This window comes from Panulirus ornatus, chromosome 22 (genome assembly GCF_036320965.1).
Source record: "Panulirus ornatus isolate Po-2019 chromosome 22, ASM3632096v1, whole genome shotgun sequence".
In the NCBI taxonomy this organism is placed as follows: domain Eukaryota; kingdom Metazoa; phylum Arthropoda; class Malacostraca; order Decapoda; family Palinuridae; genus Panulirus; species Panulirus ornatus.
The window spans coordinates 13,515,904-13,543,807 of record NC_092245.1 but is presented as its reverse complement, the minus strand read 5'-3'; the positions used below and the strand labels follow the sequence as shown (position 1 = coordinate 13,543,807).

The following is a 27,904-nucleotide window of genomic DNA, read 5'->3' as shown; positions in this document are numbered from 1 at the left end:
CACCACAGGTGCAACGTACAGCACACACAAATGTCACCCTCGCTCCTTCCCTCCCAACATCTCCAACATCAGCAGATAAAAGCCATCAACAAATAAAGGCTATTACGACACCATCCGGCACCAAGTTCCTGAAAAGGAAAGAGTTTCCCTTAGCTTCCTTCCTCGACGAAGCAATGCATATTCTCTCCACCCTAAACCACACCACCCCTAATACATGCATGAGTTACACGATCTCGCCTTCCCTCTGGACACCACACACCATCTCTCCACCATTTATAACCATCGCTGATCATATCACATGACCCCCCACCCCCCACCTCATGAAACGCATCTCCCCTCACGATGACACTGAACAACTACTCCTTAACTGTCGAACAATCACCTAACAAAGACATGCGCACAACATGACCTCACTTCTTGTCCTGAGGTCCTGGGCTGTAAACGTGGCAGACTTCCTGAGCGCTGCAGGAGACCTGCTGATGTGGGAAGGTGTGTGTGTGTGTGTGTGTGTGTATTCTCTACCCATAACCCACACACACACACACACACACACACACACACACACACACATACCTTCGGAGGCCAGCACCCGTATATGGCAATATATGTCGTACGTAAAAACACTATAATGCCTTTGATCTTCGCTTAAATAACATACAATGAGGAAACTAAGATAATCCTGAAGGGAAATTGAAATCACAATTACTTCTTATCAATGAAAATTAGGAATAAAAGTTTTTGGAAATAGATGTCATAGAATGGAATTAATAAAAATAAGAAATATGGAATCGAATGCGACTAAGAATGAAGGAAATGAGAGACACGTAGACCAGAGGGATCTAGTGTGTAATGAAAATAATATACATCTTGACCAAATCTAATTTATCCAAAGTTTCTCCCTGCCGCTCCGGTGTGTTCATTTTCTTTTATGAGGCTCAAAATTCCCCGGCACGTCCCACGTTTTTCATAAAATGGCAAGTGTTTCCGGTTATTCACCTTTTTTCTAATCACTTTCGGTTTTTCCTTCGCGTGTCTCTGTGAATTCTGTCCCCTATGGCGTATGATGTAATAAATATATATATACCAATATCTATCTATCTATCTATATCTATCTATCTATCAATCTATCTATCTATCTATCTATCTATCTATCTATCTATCTCTATCTATCTATCTATCTATCTATATATATATATATATATATATATATATATATATATATATATATATATATATACGAAACTAAACACAGATTTCAAGCCATGTTTACTATTACGTATATTTCGAGTACAATATATCGAACAAATTGACCATCTCGCAATATCCATCGCCCCATGATATATCCGTGATATACCCATGATATACCCATGATATACCCCAGTGATTCCAAAAATCAGCGACGCTTTGAAGGCAATAACAGACCAAGACCTGAGCTCAGAGGGAGACGAGCACGGACCCTGGTAGTGTGATAGAAGACAAAATGGGGGTAAGAGGGTGAGCGAAGCAGGATTCCAAACAGACACTAAGAATGTTTTGATCTGTATCTCCCTTAAGAGACTCTCGGTCGCTCCATCAGTAATAAGGGTTGGCAGCTGAGTTGGTCAGACCTTAAAGAGGAGGACTGGGGGTCGGCTGGTGGGTGGTGAGAGAAAGCAGCTACCGCGTCAAAGAAGGAGGGGGAGAAAAAGGAAATAGACGAGGAAGGGATGAGAGTATGGGAATAACAGGGAGAAAATGAAGATAGAAAATGTGAATAAGAAGAGGTTTAAAGAGTTATAGCTAAAAACGGTGCATGAAAAGATCATGAATAATGAAGAAATGACAAGAATGGATGAGAAAGAACAAGTAGGTAAGAGATGGAGAGGCGTGATGAACAGTACCAGACAGACAAGCTGTCGTTTCCCTTTGTGCAACAATACTTTTCGTCGTCCTGACTCAACAGACAGAAAGAAAATACGTTAAAGCCACTCTCTCATTGGCACTAGATATCAGGCACCTATTATGTGTCCCCATTTTAGGTAGGAAGAAACCTCCATCAATCAAAGAACCTGTGTGCTTTGCTCCCTCGTCTCCCAAAGGGTCATGTCTCGTCGCCTCCCGCCTCCTTCTTTTCCTACTCCTCCACATTTCCCTCCTAATTTATGGTAAATATTTCAACTGCTTCTCCTCCCCTTCCCTGACACACCCAAAATAATCATTTTTTCACCTCTTTTTCCCTCCTTCTCTTCTTTTCCTATCTCGTCATCCTCCTCCTCCTCCTCCTCCTCCTCCTTCTCCTGCTGCTCCTCCTCTTCCTCCTTCCTCCATCGCGGATGCCTGGCGCAACTCAGCTCACTAGACTTGGAGGGGCAAAACAACGTTAATCTTGTGCAGCTTCTTGGGTCGACTTCCCTGGGCTTTATCAATGGGGATATAACCCTTCACAAGCCGGGCGATGAACTCCGTCTTACCTCTGCTTGTCTCGTGGCGCCATATGTCACGGGTTTTATATTTCTGACCTCCCCTTGACCTCCCCAGACCCCTCCTCCCCTCCCCCCACCTCCCCTTCCTCCTCTCTCATATGACGAACAGGAAAAAAAAAATCTAATTCCAAGGGCACGTATCCCCAGGAAATTTAATATCACAGTTTTTTTGTTTCTTTTTGTGGCTTTATATTATGAATTCAGTGGAGGACGAGGAACTCATAACATCGTCTACAAAGAGGAGGAAGAGAAGGAGAAGGAGGAGGAGGAGGAGGAGGAGGAGGAAGAAGAAGGAATGGAATGAAGATAATTCCCCCCGTATGGAAGCATCTATACCTATACCTCCTCCTTCTCCTCCTCCTCCTCCTCCTCCTCAGTCATCTCCCGTATCACATCGCCCCATCTGGTAGCGTCATCAGTGCTCCCTCAACAACACAAACACAGAGCCTTCCCTGCGACGTCGTCCCGAGAGAGAGAGAGAGAGAGAGAGAGAGAGAGAGAGAGAGAGAGAGAGAGAGAGAGAGAGAGAGAGAGAGAGAGAGGTGGGGTGGGTGGGTTGGTGGGTTGGGGTGGGAAGGCTGAAATTTCGTTTTGGGGGATATTGGATCCTGATGGCCATATGCCGGGGACCCAATATTTTTTGCCAGGCGGGCCAGACCTGATACAGCAACACGTTAGAAGCCGTGGCCCACACCTGGGCTGCTGCTGCTGCTGCTGCCACATCCCCCACCCCCCAACCCCGTCCCCACCACCACCACCACCACTGCCACACCAAGGCATTGGAAGGCACCCAAGTGGTGGTGGTGGTGGTGGAGGAAGAGACGGAACGGGGGCTTAAATTCATAGCATGTGTTATCTCGGGGAGAAGAGTGGGGAGGGGGAAGGTGACGGATTACATACATATACATACATATATATGTAGAGAAGATACGTTTCACGTATCCTGAGCCCGTGTGCGACGTCCCCGCCCAGAGAGTTGGGACTTGTTGTATGTTTTCTTAGGGAGAAGGAGGAGGAGGAGGAGGAGGAGGAGGAGGAGGAGGAGAAGGAGAAGGAGGAAGGAAAGAAAACGAAAACAAAGAATGAAAAAGAAAAAATTTTGAAGTAAACTGCTTGACTTACAGAATTTTCTTCTGTAAGAATTAATCTCATTAATCTTATATATTTTATCTTCTTTTCCTTTTCTTTCTCTATCTTTATTTTCTTTATCTTCTGAAAACAGACGTTCTTGGAAAAGAATTAGCAAGACATATCCATATGGAAACGAGACATCTTTCACCTCCTATCTATCTTAAAGCTATAGTGGTACCAGAATATAGAGGGAGAAATATATATCTATCCCTGGTCTTCAAACCATGAGCTCGTGGTGTCTTAAACCACCTGATTATATATATATATATAAAGCCTTACTCATACGTACCACCTACACCACAACTGCTACTCATTACGAGTGTGGAGGTTGTGAGGTTCATATTGACAAAGGTACACAGGAACACAAATGCTGCTGTGAAAAAGTGTGTACGGGTCTTGTTTTGTGGCAATGAAATCCTTTGTGCACATTCCTGCGTGTGTATGTCAGTGTGGCTCCCCCGTCTCTCTCTCTTTCTCTCTCTCTCACTCTCTCTCTCTCTCTCTCTCTCTCTCTCTCTCTCTCTCTCTCTCTCTCTCTCTCTCTCTCTCTCTCTGTCCACGCACACACACACGCACACGGGGAAAGAAATTGAAAATATCCACCTCAGAATATGGGAGGTGGTACGATTATGTCTATACTCCACTGCAAGGAGGAATGATAAAGTCATTCGTTGAGAAGAGAGAGAGAGAGAGAGAGAGAGAGAGAGAGAGAGAGAGAGAGAGAGAGAGAGAGAGAGAGAGAGAGAGAGAGAGAGAGACACCTTCGTCGCAATAAACAGCTTTTAAAACAGGTCTCACACCGGCCTGGCCTGTAAACCTTGCGATTTATTAAGCCAGATTATATATAAAGTGAAATCGCGACAGTTTGCGGCTTGTTCCGGGGGCGTTTAAACGATGTGGTATTTTCTCTTAATACCAAGCGTGTACCAACCTCACGGAGGTCCGAATAAAAGGGACTGGGACACTTGGGGGAAGGGGGGGAGCTATTAATAGACCCACTAGATGGCACAGCATCGAAGGCAATGGGGACATCATGTGATTTGAATACTCCTATGTGTGTGTGTGTGTGTGTGTGTGTGTGTGTGTGTGTGTGTGTGTGTGTGTGCGTGTGCGTGTGTGTGTGTATGTTCGATTAAATCGGGGATTCGATCTAAAAGCGGATATACGAGTTTAGAATCAAGCGTTCTATTAACAGCCTTTGGTATGCGGTTAAGACCTGGTGTCTGGTTTAAATGCGAATGTTTATTTCTGAAGGAAGTGTTCGAATTAAATGTGGGAAAGAATTTAGGTGATACAGGTGGCTATTTCAGCGTCTCTGTACGTCCTCTTAGACGCGGATCTAAGGATCATGCATGGGTGTGTGGGGATGAGGAGAAGCAGGCAGCCTTTCAGTCATAAACTTGGGTCGTAGGGTCATACTTGAGTCATGGTCTTAATCCAGTGAGCACGACACTGCAACTATTGAATACAATAGCATGACCTTTGACCTGACCCTTAAGGATCTGTCTTCATCACCAATGTCCTTTCGTGATGACCCCTTGTAAGGCGTAACTCCTGTGTCACAAATATTCACATAAACTCAGTTATTCAAATTTTCTTCATCACGGACTTCCTTCAAGTTCTCGTATACTTGGTTGTAGATTATATCTTAGTCTTCTTTCCTTTTTCTTTTCTTGTTGCCTTCTGAGCCTATACCGTACTACACTGGTTTTATAATTATGTCTTTTAGGCAGGTTTCGTGACTATGACCATCATAGAGGATAATGCTGTCCCTTGAGGATCTCCAGAAATAGTTTCATATGCCATTTATATGCATCTTCGATTTCTTAAACACTCCTTGATACACCTTCTGGCTTCATCTTTTTACCTTTTGTTTCGGTCAAACAGATTCTTGTTGTTTACATTGTGACATGCCACAGCACAGTCATTGAAGACACTGTCCTTTCTATTCCCTTGCATTAGTGTGCCTCATATGTCTAGATAGCGTAACAATAGCCGAGACTTTTGTATATTTTCATCTGATAAAGAGGGGGAGATCGAGGGAGATGAACGTAGCAGAGGACAGAGACTGTAAGACGAGATAAAGAGGTGAGAAGAGAAACGCAAGAAGGTAAAATATACCAACGATCATGCTACCCATCTAAACAATTCTGTCTTGTGGGATCTCTGCTGCTTCTCCGACCTCGTACGTACCCCCTGTTTTCTTAACCACGAAGAGCACATTCCATCAGTCTCTTGTTCATTCAAAGTCAAAGACTCAGAATTCAAAGTTCCTAGGATTCAAGCAAAGGCTTGTCGATCCTCAACGAAGTAATCCTTAAGGGCACATAGGAGGACTTTGAACAACGAGAATGAATTTCTTTAGGAGACTCACTCATGTTGACTACAATGTACTGACCCTTGTTGCGACCAGTCCACATGGAGACTTGGGTTGTCAAGAGTGTAATTTCATATCTTCCCTCACGCTGAGTCAGTTCACGATCTTCCCCAGTGAGGCGGGTCAACTTGTGACCTATATATACATCTTGTGAATCAACCAGCGAAACGACTAAAGGTCTTTGTTCTTTTCTTATCCAGTCCTACTTCCAATACGCCATTTTTACGACCTAAGAAGACTATGAATTATAACTTGCTTATTGAGGTCAGTCAACGACCTATTTACAAAACTCAGACCATCAAATACCTATTAAAAAAAGTAAATGAACGGTCGTCTTCAGACCTCACTCCAAAAAGCTACTTACGAGAGTCTGGAATCTTGATGCAAACAGAAGTCACTCCAGTCGATACCAACAAACAGTATTTCGCACCAGCTGTTTTACGTAAGTAACCTCAATACCACTCTACAAATGTGAGTCCAGCAGCTTCCTCCACATACCAGTCCATCAGCTACCCACAAGAAGCTGAAGAGTGACTACCCACAGTGTCAGTTTATGAGGGACTTATACAACTCATGTTCTCGAGCTTTATGTAGAGTCATTCTCTGAGGTCGTCTGCAAAACTTACTCCATAATCTAACTACTTATTCCCCCACTAGTAGCATTCGCAAGTCACTCCATCATCTACTTACATAAACCCCTCCATCAGATATAAACAAAGGACGGCTTCAGAAGTTATCTAATGAGCTGAAGACAGAAGTCAGTTGAGGACCTGTGTATACAGACAACTCTTCACCATCTGATGAATAGTGAGGGTCGCCCACTTCCCAGTCAAGACGACCAGTGCACAACCCCAAGTTACAGAATGGAAAAAATCGTCGTCATCATTTTGTTATTTGGACGATACACTGGTTCCAGCAGGCTCCTTCTAGCCAATTCGTCTATAACTTCTCTTCTGCTGTGCATGTACCAAACTAGAGCTCTGTCTTTAAAGCCCGTCCACAATTTCTTAGACTGTCTGATTGTATGTCTGTCTTTTTTTTTCCCTATCTGTCCATTTGGAGTTGATGAAACATCGTTTCCCGTGGATCGTACGCTTGAGATGAAAACGAAACGCTCACTAGAGAGGTTTCGAAACGTGTTTTGATTCAGAGCAAAATCTTGTATTGACCTCTCTCTCTCCTCTCTCTCTCTCTCTCTCTCTCACACACACACACACACACACACACACACATATACAGAGCCAACTACTCTTATCGAGGGGTTTATCGCTCATCCCCTTTGAATATCCTTATCAGGCGAAAAAATGTAAACAAAAGATTTTTTTTTATCTCCCCAGAGGAGATAAGATTATCTTTTTGGCTCGCAGGGTCTCTCTCTATCTCTCGCCCTGTTCTTCCCGAGAGTTGACTGGATGACTGGCCCGGGACCCAGTTAGTATTTTACCAATAATCCTTCCCTCTGTCAAATGGAAGTGTAGATGGCATCAAGTTCGGGGATAAATAGGATTCTGTATGCAAGGAGACGTCCGCCAGAGCCGCTTGTCGTCCCCTTAAGATAAAAATTCTTGAAATGCAAGACAGTGTTATACAAGATGCGGCAGACTGTCTCCGTGGGGTTCTGACTAGACATGTACACATGGCTGTGTGAAGTTTATGGAAATTGATTCCCTGTTAAAGATATTCGTACACGATATGAATAAGGTTAAGCCAATACTCGTCGGGGAATCAGACACCGTTCGTGAGAGATGTTGTGACTATTCGAATGTGTCTGATATTATCTAGCCTATCCACCTTGTGTCCTACGGTGCTCGCTCCATCTCCCATCCCTACACCGTTCTTGTCTCTCCATCTTTCCATCCCTGTGTTTTTCCCTTTTCCTTCCTTACATCTGTCTCTTCCCCCATCCCCTTCCCATTTTTATCGCCCTCATTCCCTTTGCATATTCTCCTCTATCGTGTCTCCTTTTGACCCATTCTCGACTTCCTCCCCTCCCTCTTTCTCTCTTCTCTCCTCTCTCCTTCGCTCTGCTGGCCCTGCGCTCCCCTTGGGACACTGGCAAGAATCATGCATTCGAATAGACGCCTCCGGTGCGCCCAAGTCCTGATGGTGATGCTGATGAATGAGCTAGATACCAGCCTCTTCACACGGGAGATTGGATGAAACTTTCTCGGCTCGCCTGCCTCGTGGGACTTCTGGAGGAGGAGGAGCAGCAGCAGCAGTAGGAGAAGTAGGAGGAGGAGCAGGAGGAGGGGAGGAAGAGGACGATCAGGGAATCTTCTCAAGCATATGATCGAGAAGATCAGATCCTTTTGGATGTGTGTGAAACACGTCTTCTTGCGGGTGTAGTTCGATATGTGAACCAATGTAGTCTTTCGGTCAGGGACGAAGTCCAAGTGATTCATTCTGCATCATCAAACCATGATTCATCTTTGATTTCGAACCCGAGGTATACATCGAACCGTTCTGGAATTCGTAAAGTCGTGGTTTACCTACACTGAGAACTGATCATCATCATTCACGGGTGAGTTTTCATCAAAGCCCAAGGTTCATTCTCATTGAGGCTACATAATGATATTCAAAACACGTTTCATCCACGAGTCGAGCCAGAGTTTATTATATAAATAGATGGAGTCTGGGGTATTATTCGTTTGTCGCGTGTGTTCGAGAGGCAGAGAGAGAGAGAAGAAAAAAATAGTTTACGAGTGAAGATAGGATTAGCGAAAGGGTTTGTACATCCACTTGACTGTGACTGTCACTTGTATCTTGCACGACGCGCGTGGATCTTGCTCTGGCTTCGTTAGATATGTAAATAATGCCGTATTTCAGTGAATGCATAGCAGCTGTGGAGGAAACCTAGACTGCTTATTGGCAACACATCGATAAACGGGCCATCTGCGAGATAACCAATGCGTGTTCCCCAGCGCTTTCAGCTTGCTTATGCATGAGTTCTTTTTTGAGGGAAAGAGCCACCGTGCCAAGTAATGTATTTCTGAGGAGAGAGAGAGAGAGAGACAGAAAAAAAAGATGGGACTCTACGTAGACTCTCCCACCGTGAGAAATAATCTCTTTCCAAACCGCATCATCACGGACCTTTGAGTATCATCCAAGAATAGATGAGGAGATGGAAATCTGAAAGAATAGAACAAGGGTCCATGATGATAGGGAGGATGGTAGCCACACAAGGTAAGGGAGAAGGGGAAAGAGAGAGAGAGAGAGAGAGAGAGAGAGAGAGAGAGAGAGAGAGAGAGAGAGAGAGAGAGAGAGAGAGAGAGAGAGAGAGAGAGAGAGAGAGAGAAAGGGAGAACATACAGGGCAAGTATACAGTACCACAATATGTTTATATCTTGATATTCCAAACAATTAACGAAATGCAAAAATCCCTTCCATAATCAGTTGCTCACTGAGCGTGAAGTCTGCACTTTTATACATTGAATGCCAGGACACTCAAGTTATAGCCTTGTGGTACTCACAATCACAACCACAGAAAGAACAAAGCGACGACCTCATGATGTAATTACAACCAAAAGCCTTAGTATGATACAACCTCATAAAAACCACATCTCCATGTCCCTCGAAAAAGCGAACATAACCCCTAGCCCACAGAACCTCACGTAAATCACAACCACAGAACACTGACAGCCCAAGACTGGCAGAGCCTCAGATGAATCACAACCACCACCTCCCACATTAATCCATTTCAAAATCCAATAATATTTGTAATCTCAGATCGCAAAACAAGAAAGCCTAAGGCCATCAGAATAGCCACAATCACAGTCCACATAATCATTTATAAATCTAGACCGACAGAAAGATCACAACAACAGCTATCAAAATTCCTTGGACTGCTAAACATTCTCTCCACAGCCCACAAGAACACAACCTAACCCATACACCATCCCAGAAGAGCATTCAGAGTCCTCGACCTCAACAGACCAACCCCTTCTACAGTCCTACAATTACAGTCCCAACCCAACACCCAAAAGAACAAACTCATCCACAGTCTACAAGAACATTGACAGCCACACATCCAGAGACCAACAAGTCCCCAATCCACAGCCCTACGAGAGCACTCAGAGTCCCAGACACCCCCTTACAGAAGAGTCCAACCCGCGGTCTTACACAATCCCAGACCCCCAAGAGAACAATCCCCTGAGGCAGCGACAAGGACGCGCAGTGAGAGATATGACGAGGTTGGACGATGGTTGGGGTCTGGTAGCGGTGGCTGGCTCCACGCTGCTGCATCTCCGCCCCACAAGTAATCCCCAACACTGGCTATTACTGGGGATTTCACAGACGACCAGTCTGCGTCTTCCGCTTCTGCCTCCTCTCGTCTCTGCTGCTGCTGCTGCTGCTGCTGCTTGTGTTGCCGCTGTGTTGTTCCCTCCTCTACTGTTGCTGATGTATTGCTTCTTGTGCTATTTCTTCGTCTTCTGTTGCTGCTGTATCGTTTCTTCGCTTGCCGTCCCTGCTGTATTTCTTCGTCTACTGTTGCTGCTCTGTTACTACTTCGTCTGCCGTTAATACTGCCCTAGTCTGTTGATTTTCCTCCCCTGTTACTGATGTTCTGTTTTTTCTTCTGATATCCGTGTTCATATTTCTTTCTCTTATTGTTCTTCTCTGTTTCTGGTGTTTATGCCGATACTTGGGTTTTTTTGTCATAGTTGCAGTTGACACTTGCTGTGACTACCGCTGCTGTTGTCTGTTTCCCTGTTGTGTTTCTGTTTATACTACCGTTCATCCTGCCGCCTTTTATGATAATTTTTTCCTTCATCTTTATTTTCATCCTAAGACTTTCGCTACAGTCACTCGTGCCTCTCCACTGCTCGTGATTTAGTTCTTGTGGCTCTCCAGGAAAATGTTAAATTTATTACTGATTCGTTACTGCTGTTGCTACTTCTGCTGTAGCTACTTCTGCTGTTGCTACCTCTGCTGCTGCTACTTCTGCAGCTGCTACTTCTGCTGTTGGAACGTACTCACATGACACTGCTGTTCTCATGTTTCTCCTCTTATATCTTAACTTGTTTTCACTGAGACACTAATGTAAACACTGCATTAGACTTAGAATAAAATTTGGAGTATAGAGATAGAAGAATTGACATAGACAGGATATAGAGATGTGAGAATCAATATACATTTCGACTCCACCAATTCAATTCTCATCACCAGATATTTCTTTTCTTACCAATGGATAAATCTGATATTTTAGAATTGTTATTATGTCTTGAAATTCATTTCGACGCTGACTTAACCTGTGTATTGTCAAGGGGAAGCAAGTCCTTCGATCTCCCAGTGTCCTCTCCCCTCTTCCAGTGTCCTCTCCTCTTCTTCCAGTGTCCTCTCCTCCTCTTCCAGTGTCCTCTCCTTCTCTTCCAGTGTCCTCTCCTCAGTGTCCTCTCCTCTTCCAGTGTCCTCTCCTCCTCTTGCAGTGTCCTCTCCTCCTACTTCCAGTGTCCTCTCCTCCTCTCCCAGTGTCCTCTCCTCCAAGGGCCATATTTATCTCTTTCCATAAACATCAGGTTTGAACTGAAGGCTCGTGGCGATGCCTTATGCCTGGAATCTTTCACGAGAAACAGACATCAGAAGAAAAAAAGATTACATCCTCGCTATAAAATCTTTTTATATAGCAATTATACAAGGATGTTTAACTGTCAACATCAATAAAACTTGACTTATCTATGGGGGCATGATATCACATAAGGTAATAAAGAGCTCCATCAAGCTTTATTGCGAGTATTATTACCTATGTAAATACCCGCCCAGGTGGCGAGTGAGTCGCCTTTAAGGTGATCCAAGATATCCCCCATACCTGAGTTACCCCAGACGCTGATTTCTTTTTCTTTTTTTTTTTTTATCGCAAATTCAATTATCCAAAACCTAATCCATCGCTACCCTTAGCTGTCCGAGAGACCTAATCCATCGTTGTCCCAATGATCCGAGAGCTAATTCATCCCTACATCAATTATCCAACACCGAATTCACCCGTGTTACGGCAGCACAGGTGCTATTTCATCAGAACTTCACACCTTCCAAAGACCTAATACATCAAAATTCTAATTGTTCACAACACTCTAAATGATCAAGTCTTATTTTTAGTAACATAATGTACATTATCATTATAATTATTATTATTATTATTATCATTATTATTATTATTATTATTATTATTATTATTATTATTATCATCATTATTATTATTATTATTATTATTATTATTATTATTATCATTATTATTATTATTATCATTATTATTTCTATCATTATTATTATCATGAACATTAGTATTACTATTATCACTATTATCATTATCATTATTATAATTATAATAATCATTATTATTATCATTATCATTTTTATCATTATTATAATTATAATAATCATTATTATTGTTATCATTATTATTATCATCATTATCATTATCATCATCATTATTATTATTATCATTATATCATTATTATTATTATTATCATTGTTGTTGTTATTACTATTATTATTATTACAATAATCATCATTATCATTATCATCATTATCATGATCATTATCAATATCATCATTACCACCACTATTCTATCATTGCGATTATCAATCTTATTTATACTGATGGTGTCTAAATAATACTCTCTTTTGTATCTAAGACGAAACACATCTTCCTTTTGTCGCAGTCTGCACCACGCATGAGGAATACTGTGCTCTCTCCTCTTCCACTCAGCAAGACAACGAGAGAGAGAGAGAGAGAGAGAGAGAGAGAGAGAGAGAGAGAGAGAGAGAGAGAGAGAGAGAGAGAGAGAGAGAGAGAGAGAGAGAGAGAGAGAGTTTAGCAGGCATCACCACACGTGCTTGTATCTCCGACTGCGGACCAATAAACCTTCGAGGGAAATTACACAAGAAATATGAACGACGGAAAAATCAAGGAAAATTATTTGTGACCAAATCAAGAACATTAGCAGAGGTTCCTTAGTCCCAGATGCCTTAAGGCAATCGGTCAAAATATGTCCCTCAACATCCCTTTTCTTTTTTTTTTACCTTAATATTCCTTTTTTTTTCTTAGAAAACTTGAGTAAACACAGGATATTCTTAAGTTGATCCAAGAGTCTCGAAAGTTGATAGGGTTTGCAGTGCTAAGGTACAGCAAGATTGTTTGCAGCTGAACAACTTTTTGGATGAGCAATTTCGAAGTTATGATCCATCTGATTGGCTGTAAAAGGTGGGTGGTGGGGGTCTATTGCTGGAGGTCCTCCGAAGCAGCTGTTATGAGAAGGTTGAGCCAACGGCTCTTGCTTGACCCACAGGACTTTACTTGCACTTAACACTACCAAAGACCCTTCCTTCTGGTTACAGTGACCTTTGACCTACCTTCTGGTTACCGTGACCTTTAACCTACCCTCTGGTTACAATGACCTCTAACCTGACCCTCTGGCTCTTTATATTCAGCCTTTTATCATTTCTAATATCATTCTTTTAGGTTTCATCCGAATTCGGCGCATTTTACATCCAGTTTTTCCAAATCTATTTGTTAAGATTAGGGTTCTTTTAGCTTATTATTTTACCTAAATTTAAGAATTTTGCGTTTAGTTAAGTCCAAGACGAACGGAGGCTTTGTTTACACTGGGCTCTGGGAAGCCCGGCCTCTGAGGAAGTGATACATAACTCAACTTTTGCAGTCTCATGTAAGTTTATTTATGAATGACGTTAGGGTACTCTCTCTCTCTCTCTCTCTCTCTCTCTCTCTCTCTCTCTCTCTCTCTCTCTCTCTCTCTCTCTCTTCTCTCTCTCTCTCTCTTTCTCTCTCTCTCTCTCTTTGAAGGTCAGTCAGATGATCAGCCATTCACCCCAACAACAGACGCCGATGCGAGATTTGGACGTATTTGTATTTTCTCTCGCCAAGATAACAAGAAACTTGATATATGGCGAGACATCTTGGTGTATCTAATATCAAGAGATTATGACAACAACGAGGAATTCAAAATCAAGAATAGGAATCTTCCCCTATCTAATCTAACCCTCTTCTCTCCCTGATCTTTTTTCTTCCTCCATCATTACTTCTTCCTCTTCTCCTCATTTCTTCGTCCCTCTCCTTCCCTTTTTTCCTCTCCTCCTCCTCCTCCTCCTCCTCCTCCTTTTCTTCAACTAACGTCCAACATACCTTAGCGTATGGATAATCATACAGACAGACGCATCTTCACATACACATGCGTATAGATGTGCTTCAAAGCATTTAGGGCAAGTGTAGCCAATGCCTATAGTTTCGTATAATCATATGCTTCAACGCCTATAGACTCTTATAGTCATATGCTTCAACAACTAAAAGACTTGTAAAAATATGATTCATTCCTTATGGGCACAAATAATTGTACGTTTCAACGCCTGGAGTCACGTATAGTTATATATACCTCAAAGTATATATATATATATATATATATATATATATATATATATATATATATATATATATATATATATATATATATATATATATATATATATATATATATGCATGTACAACCGAGCATTTCAAGGCAAAGATACACGTAAAATCAAATATTTCAACACACGACTGCAAGTATACAAATGCGCTTTGACGCATCTTTGCTCATAAAACACGAAAAAAAATAATCCGCTTCAAACAGGTATAAATGATTTCCAGTTTTTACACTACGGTTGAGACACAGCCAATGAAAATTGTATTATCTAACTTGAAGAATAAATGGACTCGTTCTTCTTATCCAGATCTTGGCGAGTAAGAACAAAAAGACCAAAAAAAAAAAAGGAAAGAAAAACTTTGTACTGATGATAGTAATGAAAATTGTGGTGGACCTCCCCAAACTCGTTTGAGAGAGACAGACCCACCATAAATTCCATCACTAAGAGCATTTGCCACTAAAACTTGCAAACAAACGAAGGTATGTAAGCGACTCTGGGTTAAAAATGGAATTCGAGGTTTCAAATCGCCACATAAACCAAATGAAGATATGTTGAGAGGCTGACTTCAGCTCTTGGACAAACAAGCAGAGATTAGCCTCGTATCTAGGCCCATAAACTTTGAAGAAAAATCAACAGTAAATGGAGGATTATGATAAACCTATGCATAATTATGCATCATCATATAATCTTATAATCATATAAATACATAATCATATGCAATTATATGTAATTATATAGACATAAAACACTCCCAAGATCACACTGACCCAGAAGATCCCTTCCTGACTTTCTGACCTCTCCAACTTCAAAAGGATTTTCAATTCTTCTTCTTCACTGAGTTAGGATTTAAAAGGAAATGACAAAGAAAAGCGAGAATTATGCGTTATCCAAAGCAGTATTTTGTCATCATCTACATCAGTAACCCAGTTCCTAGATCTAAAGTCTTTTAAAAGACAGTCAGAATCACAATCCACGAAAATAGTACAATTGTTTTGATTACAGAACCCTAACCAATTCCGAAATTACTTTTCTTTCATGATTACTTAAAGAATAAAATTGTATTAAGTGACTTTATGAACGAAAATGGGTACAGGGGCTGTAGCGATGTTCCCAGATGTTAGCGCCTTACAGAGAATACACAATGAAGAGGAAGAGAGACACAGAGAGATAGAGAGAGAGAGAGAGAGAGGGGGAGAGGAAGGGAGGAAGATATATCTAGTTCAGTCTCTCCTGCTGGTATTACATACGGAAACTCAGCGTCTGAGTGCACGTTACCTTCAGGGATCTTGCTAAAAGATATTTACCCAGCCTCGTACGCTCACACCCAGGCAAGTTCTCTGCGACACCAACATACCCAACAAGAGACTTGCCCTCAGAACACGCTTCCCCTTGAAAATGTATTCTCACAAGCGAAGTTCTAAATGTCAAAAACAACTCCTATCTCCTTCACCTCTTAATCTATCAACACTAGATACAGCATTCTTTTTTTTTCTTCTGCAGAAGTCACACTTATTCTTAGCACGGTCTTGGTCCTAGAACTATTACCACTACAGATATCCTTCAGTTCTAAAAGTATATAAACACTGAAGATGAGGGATCAGAGTCGTGTACACGTACTGTCTTCCTCGTCCTCATGAGCAGGAGGGTGGCTGCAACGGGTCGACGGAGCGATGTCCCCAACCCTTCTTCTTCTTCTTCTTCTTCTTCTTCTTCTTCTTCTTCTTCTTCTTCTTCTTCTTCTTCCTCTTCTTCTTCTTCTTCTTCTCCTCCTCCTCCTCCTCCTCCTCCTCCTCCTCCTCTTCCTCCCCCTCCTTCGCCGCCAGACCAGCTGCTCTGACACGCTTCCCTCCCGACGCCGCTTACGACCCACCTGCCTCATCGCTCACGGGGAACCCCAAACCAGCCAGCCAATTTGACGCTACCGAGGGAGTTCCTCTCTTGGTTTACGCAGACCCGACCGACTGAAAATATCCTAAACTGCTGTTCGTCCAATCTTCCTCTGATCCCTTTTAATTGAATCAAGCAGACAAGAGACTTTTATCATTTTCTCGTTCCGCTGGTAAAAACGAAAAGCTTTCCACCCCTTATTTTCATCTATGGATACAAAACCACGCATTGGTTCTGGTCTTCCCACTGTTTGTTGAACCGAGATTTTAAAGTAGGGGAAAAAAAAAGGTACTTGGTCCCGTTGAAGCTAATGAATGGAGACAAGAGGGGCTGTTGAATATTAAGTAACACGGTCGCTTGTTGTTGTTGTTGTTGATCTTGGGAGCTTTACTGAGCCCTCTACCGCGAGGCACAACAAGTAATCCATAAACCCCGAGTTTATCTCCGAAGTAGAAGTATAATTACTTCGACGAGGAGAAACAGGTGACTGGGAACCACCTCACCATTTTCTCTCGCCTTGTGTCTGCATTTTTAAACCTGTTAAAGTATTTTAATCAAGTGAATCGTCTTTATTCTCAGGGGAGTGTGTGACAAGCCAGCCCCAGTCGTCCTCAGCATTTGAGAACAGTGAGAGAGTACCCAGGAGATGGGTGTGGGGGGGACTCTAACTCAGTTCGAGGTTTTGATATCACCCTCCTTCAGTCTATCCCAGGAAAAGTGATCCCACCTCTTAAAAAGAAAACATCTAAAAACAAAACTTCTTCGAAATTACCTGCGAATGTTATTAGTCTGTGAAACATATGAAAATGAAACTCTGATCTGAAACATTTCCAAGAGACATATGAACCCAGAAGGGTAAAAAATGGTGTTTGATAGCCTTATGGCTGATTCAGAGGGTGACAGACAGAATATATTATGGGGGGAAGTTGATATATATGCCAGACAGGGGACGACGTGTGACTAAACGACCGTCTTCCCCACAGTGGATTCCTCGTTGCTCTAAGCCCACTTGCCTTGTGTAAACATTCCAGCTGTCGAAGGGCAGCTGACTGTACTGAAAATAATCATTTTAGTTGATGGGTGTATTATCCAGGATGGGGGTTGATGGGTGTACCATCCAGGATGGGGGTTGATGGGTGTACCATCTAAGAGGTGAGGCGAAAAGCCCATCCTTTAGGATGGGAGTATAATTTATTCAGGACTCTGGAGTGTGAAGAGCAGGTGAAGAGTACGCCATTTAAGAAGCATATTGAAGAGCATCTATTTAAGCTCGCGAGGTATGCTAAAAAAGGACGAGGAGGGAGATAAGGATGAGTGCTTCCAACACATAAGCAAATCAGGGGAGAGCTTTTATCTGGGCCAGAGATGTGGCGGACTGGGGGATTTTAAGGAGAGGGTCTCCACCTAGTACTGAGTTGTTGGGAGGGAGGGAGGGAGTGGCTAGTGGAGGGGTGAGAGGGGCGTTGGAGGGAAGAGGATGCAAGAAGGGAAGATTAAACGGAGATAAAGGGAATGAACCACGAGGAATGTGAGAGAAGATGAGGAGGCGAAAGAATGCTGGTAATGTACATGGTATATGAGGACATTGAAGCTAATATAAAGGTTGGTAAATGGTTAAAGAATGGAGAATACGGGTAATATGGAATAGAAGAAAATGGGTGAAGGATGCTATAGATAAAGATGGAGGAAGAAGGGAAAGAAGAGTAAACTAGAGAGGAAAGAATGGATTAGAAGGAAAGCGGGTGTGGGAGATGGGGAGAAGGTGATGGTAGAGGGGGGTAGGGGGGGGAGAAGGCAGTGTTTATCCCGCCGGGGTGGCAAGACAGGACCCAGGCTGGGCGGCGGCGCAGGGAGCGAGTTATGTAAGGCAGCGGGGCTCAACGACCTCACATTCCTAATTATGCAGAGTTCACGTGTTGTCGTCAGCGGCTATACCCCCTCTCTCACCAGACAACCTCAACTAACGTAATATCCATACCTGAAAGTTTAACGTAATATATATATATATATATATATATATATATATATATATATATATATATATATATATATATATATATATATATATATATGATTATTTCCAATCCAGTCTCACCTAAGAATGCTTGGTACTCACTTCTCTGCAAAGCAGTATCCTCCTCTTCCTCCTCTTCCTCCTCCTCCTCCTCCTTCCCTTTCAAACTGCACCGTAACCAACCCTAAAGTAGAAATAAAAAGCTTGTAACTACCCTACGCTTCAGCGACCTAAGCTTACTCATTAAACTTACTCCCTCCCAAGCAAACACGACATTAACAAAAACATATACACACCGTAATGACTGTTCGCCACTAGACAATCACCTTTTCAACCGAGTCCTAAACACAGTTCCACCAGGCACAATACACCCATTTGAAACCACACCCCCCAGGGATGTAAGAGTTACTAATTCGAGTTGAGAAGAGCTGCTCTCGAACAAAGCGATGCGGTTCTAAGTCTTTTTCTGATGGTGAATTTCCATTATACACCCATGGTGAGAGTAGTGCATTACAATGGACTTATGAAAGCAGGTTACAACTGCAAGCAATGCCATTCAGACACCGAGCATGAAAAGCATCCTTTTTTCCCTCATACTCTTTCAGGGCATAAGCTCTTCAATTTAGAACGCCCACCCCCATCCCCAACCCCCTCTAAAAGAAAGAATCAAAATGGCGAGATCCATTATTGTTTTCGTGAAGTTGGTATGAACTTTTCCATAGCAATTGGAAGCTGAATAAAAAGTTAGATCGTAAAACTTAAATTGGCTGGACGGCTTTCGTATCCCGGATCATATCAGCGAAGCTCGTTCATATATCCATTTTTCTGCTAAATAAGACTTGCCAGAGTTAGGCATCTTGGCATCATTCCCACCATGATAACCTAAGACGTTAGTCCGTAACGCTTCTAAATACTGTAACTCATACTTGCAAATGACATGGTGGAAAATCAAAGGATATTCATAAAGCGTCTCTTTTTCTTTTTCTACATATCTTGAAATATGATTTAATATTCCTTGCTATTTTTCGAATTATATAAAGATTCGCCGGAGCTATTCATGGCTTGAAAATCTAAACTGCTAAATACACATCTTTTATCATCATTAATGAAATACATCATTTGAATCAATACTTATTATTATCATCATCATCATTAATGAGATAATCGACTGTTCTGCTTTCTTCAAAGATCAAAAAGTATCGTCGCTTAGTATGAAAATCTGGCTCACCACATTCAAAGACATTTCCACTCTCTCACGGGACTTACTATGTGGAGATCCTCGGGTTACTCTATGACATTACATGAATTATTACCTTGTATAATAACCACCATGTGTATGTTGGGATGATAACCACCATGTGTACGTTGGGATGATAACTACCATGTGTACGTTGGGATGATAACTACCATGTGTACGTTGGGATGATAAGGAAACTCCTGCCTTTATAGCGTAATGGCCTCGGAGCGTAATGGCCTCGTGCTGGTAAGGTGCTGGGTTTCCTGAAGAGTAACCTGAGTCTGATGATGATTATGAATATTTAGATATTACGCCTGTAGCCAGGCAGGGAGAGTCTTATAGCCGTGGGGGAAGGGGTTGTCTTATATCTGTGGGGCAAGGCAGGGAGAGGCTTATAGCCGTGGGGGAAGGGGTTGTCTTATATCTGTGGGGCAAGGCAGGGAGAGGCTTATAGCCGTGGGGGAAGGGGTTGTCTTATAACTGTGGGGCAAGGCAGGGAGAGGCTTATAGCCGTGGGGAAAGGGGGGGTCTTATAACTGTGGGGCAAGGCAGGGGGAGTCTTGTAATTGTGTGGGAAGGGGGAGTCTTATGACTGAGGGGCAAGGCAGGGGGAGTCTTATAACTGTGGGGGCAGGGAGAGTCTTATAATTGTGGGACATCTTCTCCCATTGCGACGCAAGATGATCCTCATTCTATTCATTTGCTCTCGTGACTTTTTTGAAGCGATGGGGTTAAAAGGAAGTGTTGTTGTTGTTGTTGTTGTTGTTTTTCATATGTGTAGATGGGTGTATACGTACTATGTAATCTGTCTATTTGTACTGTAAAGGGAGGAGTCTTACACCAGTTGGGTCCCAGTCTCTTGAACTTTCTCTACCATTATACAACTTTTTATGCTTCTGTACACTGTCCGCCTTTCCAGTTTTCTTTTTGAGGGTATTCCAGTCATCCATCTGTCGTATACTAGAAAAGAACTTTACCTCTTTCTTTGATAAGTTTCTCGCTTGATTTCACTTCACGCTCTCTGCTTGAGCTATCTCTACATCTCTCAAAGAAATGTCTATGTGTGTGTGTGTGTGTGTGTGTGTGTGTGTGTGTGTGTGTGTGTGTGTGTGTGTGTGTGTGTGTGTGTGTGCGGAGAACAGAACACAAACAGTAATTTTCTCTAGTAACCAATTGATTTCGAAACATCAAAAATTCACAAAACATCTAACAGAAATCTTCCCTTTCAGGCCCGTAAGACATCCTTTGATAGTATTTCAGAATCAAATAAAAACCTCCATATGAGGTGTCAACCCTCCAACTGTTTCCTCCAATTAACTTCAAACCATTTTCTTTTGCAGGTGTTGTGGGAGGTCGTGGAGAACCGGCTGGGGGCTGTGGTCTGGCCTGGAGTTTGCCAGCCGACGTCTGGAGACCAAGACGTGTTAACGACATCAACTGCTTAATTAATCAAGACCTCTGGGGTATTATATCAGGGGGTCTGATGCTTGGAGAAGGTCGAATGAGAGAGAGAGAGAGAGAGAGAGAGAGAGAGAGAGAGAGAGAGAGAGAGAGAGAGAGAGAGAGAGAGAGAGAGAGAGAGGAGAGAGAGAGCAACATAAGATAGAACAAGTCAAATCGGATCAAAAAGACACTGGAATTTGATATCCTGAATATCTTTTAAAATTGTTTTCACCTGTAAGGGATTGACTGATTATGCAACGCACTGGATAACAAGTTCCAATCCGTCGATAGTGTGTGATATCACCTATTTGTGATTCAAGTCATCTGTAGATAATCAGATGTGTATATATATATATATATATATATATATATATATATATATATATATATATATATATATATATATATATATATATATATATATATATACACACATTGTACCATCTATCAATGAATAAATGCAAGTAGAAAATGCTATTTTCATCCCCTATTCATATACTTATAATGTGTGTGTATATATATGTATAGGCTACACCGCGAGTGAAAAATCACCTTTGCATGGCTGTATATTATCTTAATGTTGATGAAAAGAGGAACAGTATTGTCGAAGACCATCTCACTCCAAAGGAGTGGCCCCTTGTACGATGTGGGATTCCGATGAACAACATCTTCCTCTGCTGAACGTTACAGAATCTAATTCCAATTTATCGAAACTTAAGACGACTTGTACAGAATCTAATTCCAATTTTATGTCGACTTGTACAGAATCTAATTCCAATTTTATGTTGACTTGTACAGAATCTAATTCCAATTTTATGTCGACTTATACAAAATAAGATCCTCATTCTCCCCTGGGCCTATGAGTTCAGATTCCTACCTATACATCATGGTAAAACTCTTCTCCACAACCCATGTGTCGGTTGTTGGGAATCTGTTTAAGGACAGCATTTATCTCCTTCCATATTCAGGGATCCTTCCTCCCCCTTCCCTCGCTTCCACCGATAAGGGATCCGTTCTTATCTCCCGTCTTCCTCCTACGGGAGTGGGGTGGCCCTCCGGCTTGTTTACAGGAATACCGCACCAGAGGGCCCCCAGGAAGAGGAGGGGAAGAAGAGGAAAGAAGGGGGCGTGATAAGAAAGCCAAGACGCATGATAAAGCAGGAGGCAATTTTCGTCAGCAGTTCCCAAAAGCGATAGTAGAATATTTTATAGTTCTTTTTTTTTTTTTTACCCAGGGTGAAAGGAGTGTGTATATGGCGTTGTAGGGTAATGGAGGCTGAAGCGGAGGAGAAGCACGCTCCATCATCCTGACAAAAACAAAAGCTTAAAGAGGGAGAGGATCTGCTGGAGTCTGATTCTCAGGTCCTCTGGGAGTTGAGAAGTTTCTCATTTAAGGCAAGACGAGGAACATCAGTAGAGGAAAAATGGGAAACTTTAATATCACAGCTTTCTCGTTTTCTTTCGTTCTTGAAGCATCTAGATTTTATGGAGTGAAGTTTCAAAGAATTTTAAGAAATGTTTACTATTTGTCTGAGCATAAATGTAGATATATGTAGATAGAAATCTATTCACATATGTAGAGAGTAATCTATTCATTAAAAAAATGAGAGAAATACTCCGTAAAAATTCAACAAGGCCAAAGAAAAAGATACAGTCGTTGCAATGTACACAGAAGCCAGGTCAACCTGAAACACACGTATGCACGTCACCAGCCTCCACAGAAGTTCGAAGTCAGTCAGCGAAGACGGCAACTCTGTGTAACTCGTCACCTTGTGCAAACAGCTTAAGTCGGGCCTACAGCCACCGCCAGCCAGTCCTCCACCTTCAACACCCGAAGTAACTGGTGTCAACCCAACTTCCTTCTTCAACCTAGACCCCCCTTCCCCATTTCACTCACTCACCCTAGCCCTTAAAACCCCCTCCTCCCAGTACGAGGTTGACCCACAACCCCACGGCAGTCTTCCATTCCCATATTTTCTACCTATTTCTAATAGTTCTTCTTCTCCTCCTCCTCCTCCTTCTAAAACCTATATTCCATCCTCAAATCTTGCGTCTGCCTTTCCCCTTACTAACACATCGAATTCCACTCTAAAATATCCCATGGAACCTCCACTTCCTACCCAAGCTCTAGCTTGCAACTTCCTCCTCATCAAATATTCTCACTGGATATGGCCTCCCCCCACTTTGAGATCTTACCCTGCAAGTATTTTTTCTCTCGCTTCCTTTACATCCCGAGAATATCCCCTAAAACTTCTTCATCCTTCAAGGAACACCTTTTGAAACTCCCTTAAACCTTAAACTCTCCATTGAAAACCTCGCATCTCACTCTGTATTCCTTCCCTTCCATCCTCTTAATATATTTTCCTCCCCATGGAGCTCTCTCTTTCACCCAACCTATTCCCATCTCACACCAGACGCAAGCTACTATCCCACTTAGAGACTCCTCCCCCATCACATATCTCCCCATTAGACCTCCTCTAAATCTCCCCTCCTCATTCGTTCCTGCTCTCCCCTTCTCCTGACCACCTTTGCCCTCCGCAGGCGTGGCAAAAATGCGGGTCTTGGTGGAGACATACGCGGGCGCGCGGGTAAGAGGATGGGGGAGAAGGTGTTTGTACAGTTGGTTCTTCAACTTCCCCAGAGCCAAAATACCCACAGCCAGTTGTTGCACAAGTCTAAAAATTACCCTCTGCAAAAGTTCTACCCCCTTTTGAGGGTGTGTCACCCGATTCTCCAGCTGTTTGGGTATAATACTCCCAAGACTCTGTCCACAGGTCACGGGCCTGAATGAAGATATCGAGAAAGGTGATAAGGAAAGGACAAGAAAGAACATGAACACGAGAGATGGAGAAAAGGAAAACATGTTGTGTGATATATATGCAGGGTATGATATCAAGTTTACCCCAGCAGCTTGGTTTACCCCAGCAGCTTGGTTTACCCCAGCAGCTTGGTTTCAATCATGGAGAATATATAAGACCAGCCATCATGACACGGAGGGTGTATGATAGTTCTCGGCATCACTTCAACATTCGTACATCAGGAGGGCTGTACTTCCCCAGGCGGCTGCTGTCTACAGTAACATAACAACCAACCTTCGTCTTCTCCTTCATTGTTCCACAGTGAAACATCGAAACAAAACCACCGCCGCCACTAAGGACACCCACGAAAATCCCTCTAGAGTTGGACGGAACTTTCGAACAAAATTTTCTTGGGCTTGGGAGGGAAAAAATACATAAATATATAGTAACCTGGAGCTATAAATTCTTATTGGCCATTGTACCGGAGGCTCGCCAAGCCCATCCAAATAAGAAACTACATTTTTCACCAGGTCTGGAATTGCATTAGCATAACATATCTCACTCCAGTGTTACCGGCATAAGTCTTGCCGTGGTAGAGACGAAGCAAATTTCTAGACGCAAGAAGGAAATTCAGATCTCAATGTACATTTCTACGTTTTGCTGCCTCACATTACATACTCCATTTCGTCAGCCATGTCACTCATTCTGACAACAGATATTTCATTGTTGGAGTTACAGTCTCTGCTCAGTGTGTGAGGGAAAATTTTCATATGTATACCTACCATACATAGGCAATCTCAGCATCCCGCTTGTCTCTCATACGACCGTGAGAGAACCGATTCGAAAGGTCAGTAGTTATGATAAACAGAGCAAGGTCATTCAACGCAAGAAAAAAAAATATGATTGATTAGGTTTCATGACCTTTGCCACACACCACAGGGTTCAGTGTACTGTACCACGCGCCACATTTGGACCAGAGCCCAGCGGTTTATACGACGAACAATGTTCGGGATCTTGAAACGGTTCCTCCTTCCCTCCCTCTCACCTCCCTTTATCATCAATGACTCTATATAGAGCCCTTCCTTTACCCTACCTTTGTTACTTCTACCTCCTGGAGATCCACCCTTACTGTCTGGATCGCTCCCTTTACCCCCTTCCCTTAAACACATATACGTAACTTCTTCTCTAATCCTCCCTTACTGTCCTGGCAATGTGTCCCTGAATCCCCCTTTACTCTCACTTACTCTCACAACACATACCGCATCTCTCTCTCTCTCTCTCTCTCTCTCTCTCTCTCTCTCTCTCTCTCTCTCTCTCTCTCTCTCTCTTTTACCGCCTCCCAAACCCTCGCCACCTCTCTCCTATAACGCGCCCCCGTTCTCCTGCCTTTATCTATTCCCGTCTGTACCCTCCTTTCCCATCCTTTCCACCCATCCCACTGTCCACTCACCTCCTTTCAGCCCCCCCCCCCCTCCACCTTCCACCCTCTCTCTCACTCTCTCTCAGACACACACACACACACACACACACACACACTCATGGGGGGAGGGGGGGGCAGCTTGCTCTAGATAACCACATCGCGAGCCCAGCCATCAGGTGATTGGCCTCGTCTGCTCCACACACACACACACACACACACACACACACACACACACACACACACACACACACACACACACACAAAACCATGTTTGTTATCCTCTCAGCGTTATGAGTGTCTCTGTACATGATACATCGACGGCATTGCTATTTGTAGAGACCCTGCTGCCAAAACAGAGCCAGTTTATGCTACTTTAACGTGTCCTGTGTCACCTTCATTATGGCTTAAGGTGGGTGGATGTAGGGGGTTCGAGACCCCCCCTAGCTTGATGGGCAAACCATTCACCCCTCCGTGGTCCAGCTTCGTCCTGGTGTGTATGTGTCGTCTTCTTTCCTCACGCCAAAGAGTCATTCATTTCATTATGTAAATCTATTCCTACTGATCTCTCTCTCTCTCTCTCTCTCTCTCTCTCTCTCTCTCTCTCTCTCTCTCTCTCTCTCTCTCTCTCTCTCTCACGTAAGCTGATACCACCGAGTTATAAACCCTTACTCCTCTCTCTCTCTCTCCTCCTCTTCTTTCTATTTTTTGATTCTCCTCCCAAAGACATCCTCACTCGCAGCAACTATAAGAAGGAATTAATGTTAAATTCCTGTATGTCTCACCACTCATTCATAAGTGAGAAGAAAAAAACTGAGTGAGATTAAGATTAAAGAGCTTTTAATGCAGTAGATTCCCTGCTTTCACGCTCGCTTGCACGCTTGAGGAAAAAGATATTTGCCGGTGGATGGTGCTCTAAGTCACGTACGAGGCTGATTGATACTGTGGACTTGACTGACCTTCACACGTTCGCTAGGCACCGCTAAAAAGGCCTATATCAACGACCATAAAGAAAAGGGAGACATGAGATGATAGGATCCCTGGGATGGCCGGTGTGTGTATATGTTCTCAGGCCTATACGTATAGTCCCTGGTCCTCAGTGCGTATAGCGAGGAATGATATATAAAGCAATATAGGCTTTATCTCTTGGAAGATACTTATGTCTTATTTTCTCAGTGATTCGTGCCTTCTGTTGTACTATCCTGTTTCTACCAGAGATAAGATGACGACCTGAGGACAGTTTCTCATCTCCGACAGATAACCACCTCATGGACCATCAGGTCTTCTGTTATCTCTCCTTCCCATGTGCTATCCTCCAGCAGATAACCTCCACATGGACCATCAGGTCTCCTGTTATCTCTCCTTCCCATGTGCTATCCTCCAGCAGATAACATCGTCGTGGACCACCAGGTCTCCTATTATCTGTCCATCCCATGTACTCCCGTGTAGAGAAACACCATTTAGACCACAAGACGAATTCCCAGCGAAGATCATGTTTACGAAGGTTCCAGTATACTTCGTTTCTCACCTCGAGTGTCAGGTACCTCCATTCCAAAGTTCCATTTCTCGTATGGTAGTTGACTACCACTGTTATACTTGAAGAACCTCATAGGCTCATCAGTCTTCTCAGATTCTTTCTCTCTTAAATGCAAGTAATTTGCAAATACGATATCTGACTCAATTAAGAGTCTGGTAAAATTTACGATACAATACAGGAAGAGAAAGAAATGGTGATGAAGCGGGAGAACACGAGGGTAAAGAGTACCGAAAATACATAGAAAAAAAGAAGAAAAAAGAGAGTCAGTCTTATGGGAATTGCAGACAAGAGGGGGAGGGTGTTCACTAGGCCTAAACTTTTTAGGCCCCCTGTCTCTCCTGCTGCTGCCGCTACTACTACTGCTGTTGCTGTTCTACAACTACAGCTGCTGCTGTTACCGCGGCTGTTTCTGCTGCCAATGGCTCTGCTGGCACGAATTTCACTTTGAATTCTAAGCTGTCTTTAACACTTCTTGTTGCTCCTGTTAAAGACCTTAAAGTCTCCGAAGGAGAGAGAGAGAGAGAGAGAGAGAGAGAGAGAGAGAGAGAGAGAGAGAGAGAGAGAGAGAGAGAGAGCGCATGTGCAGGAGACTCACAAAAGACACAGCCCTTACGTGTGTGTGTGTGTGTGTGTGTGTGTGTGTGTGTGTGTGTGTGTGTGTGTGTGTGTGTGTGTGTGTGTGACTGTGCCTCGCCGAAAGAGAGGCAGCGGCGGGAGATGGTCGCTTCCCGGCGCTGCCTTCGGCACCACAGTGAAGAAAACGGCTCGGGAGGACCAAAAAATTACAGCTCGTCGGAAGCTCACAGGAAATGAGGTGACTTCCGATGGCATACTAATGGGGTGAAGGTTGAAGCCGCCAGGAGGGGAGATAACCAGGAGGAGGGGAGGGGGGGCGGACTGCACGTGGTAGCTAGCTGGGGAGACCAAGGTATTTACTGGCGACGGGTGATGGGTAAGGGCCTTCGAGAAATGCTGAGGTCTACGGTGTGGTTGGGGAGGTTTGATCCTACGGGGGATAACGTGGGTTCGATCCTCAGGGGAGCTCTTGCAACTGTGTTTGTGTGTGTGTGTGGGACTGGTGTGCAGAGTTAATAGCATGCTTATGTATCATGACTTCTTTTACGTATCCATATGTATTTGTGTATTCGGAATGTGTATTCCCTTGCGTACGTAAGTTATTCTA

General features: G+C 43.1%; 1 protein-coding gene and 1 long non-coding RNA gene across 2 annotated transcripts in view; one reads left to right on the top strand and one right to left on the bottom strand.

The window, feature by feature from the left end:
- LOC139756565 (uncharacterized) overlaps nucleotides 1-21,107 on the top strand; it is a 75,530-nt gene extending 54,423 nt beyond the window's left edge. The window contains exon 3 of the long non-coding RNA XR_011714381.1: nucleotides 20,867-21,107. This is a non-coding gene — a long non-coding RNA (uncharacterized lncRNA). The remainder of the gene's footprint in view (nucleotides 1-20,866) is intronic.
- The window catches only part of LOC139756564 (homeobox protein abdominal-B-like), a 217,365-nt gene that overhangs the window by 165,122 nt on the left and 24,339 nt on the right, over nucleotides 1-27,904 (bottom strand). The window lies entirely within an intron of this gene.